The following is a 1476-nucleotide window of genomic DNA, read 5'->3' on the forward strand; positions in this document are numbered from 1 at the left end:
GAATCTCTCCATCTCCCATAACTCGGAGGTGGAAGCTTTTGCCTTCCTTTTCCTCTTTCTAGAGGTTTCTCTGGCCTTAGGTGCCATACATAGTTATGGAAAAACAAAAAGCAATGCTTTTAGCACATCAAACTTAAAAGGTTTGCTCATCCTCGAGCAAAAGAAGAAAGAAGGGCGGAGAAGAAGAAGTAATGGAGGAGATGGAGGGGGTTTAGTGGTTCGGCCAAGTAGGGGAAAAGTGTATAAGATGTGTGAAAATGAAGGAGTGAAGAGGGATATTTATAGGGAAAGAGATATGGAGGTGATTGGTGAAGAGAATATAGGGAAGAGGATAGGATTTGATTGGTGAGTGGTGTTTTGGGTGGAGTGTTATAGAGATGTGTGAGGGGGAGAGAGAGAGAGGTGGGGTAGGTAGGGATTCTGTGGGGTCCACAGATCCTGAGGGGTCAAGAATTTCTCATCCCTGCTCCTTTTAGGTGTGTAAACGCCCTTAGTTTGCAATCTTGGCGTTTAACGCCAGACTGCTGCTTGTTTCTGGCGTTAAACGCCAGCTTTTATTCCTTTCCTGGCGTTAAATGCCAAGCTGCAACCTATTTCTGGCGTTTAACGCTAGCTTGTTGCTTCTTTCTAGTGTTTAACGCCAGTCTGGTGCTTCTTTCTAGCGTTTAACGCCCAGAATAGTGCCAAACTAGGTGTTAAACGCCCATTCTGCTACCTTTACTGGCGTTTAAACACCAGTAAGTTTCTCCTCCAAGGTGTTCTATTTTTAATGCTGTTTTTTATTTTTCTTTAATTTTTGCAGTTGTTTTTGTGAGTCCACATGATCATCAACTTTAAAAAAATAAAGAAAATAAAGAAAATAACATAGAAAAATAAAATTGGGTTGCCTCCCAATAAGCTCTTCTTTAATGTCAATAGCTTGACAGTGAGCTCTCATGGAGCTTCACAGATGTTCAAAGCATTGTTGGGGCCTCCCAACACCAAACTTAGAGTTTAAATGTGGGGGTTCAACACCAAACTTAGAGTTTGATTGTGGCCTCCCAACACCAAACTTAGAGTTTGACTGTGGGGGCTTTGTTTGACTCTGCATTGAGAGAAGCTTTTCTTGCTTCCTCTCCATGGTTATAGTGGGAGATCCTTGAGTTTTAAAGACAAGGTGGTCCTCATTCAATTGAAGGATCAACTCTCCTCTGTCCACATCAATCACAGCTTTTGTTGTGGCTAGGAAGGGTCTTCCAAGGATGATAGATTCATCCTCATCCTTCCTAGTGTCTAGGATTATGAAATCAGCAGGGATGTAAAGGCCTTTGACCTTTACTAGCACGTCCTCTACCTGTCCATAAGCCTTTTTCATGGATTTGTCTGCCATTTCTAATGAGAATTTGGCAGCCTGTACCTCAAAGATTCCCAGTTTCTCAATTATAGAGAGTGGCATTAAGTTTATGCCTGATCCCAGGTCACATAGAGCCTTCTCAA

Source organism: Arachis hypogaea, chromosome 9 (genome assembly GCF_003086295.3).
Source record: "Arachis hypogaea cultivar Tifrunner chromosome 9, arahy.Tifrunner.gnm2.J5K5, whole genome shotgun sequence".
NCBI lineage: Eukaryota > Viridiplantae > Streptophyta > Magnoliopsida > Fabales > Fabaceae > Arachis > Arachis hypogaea.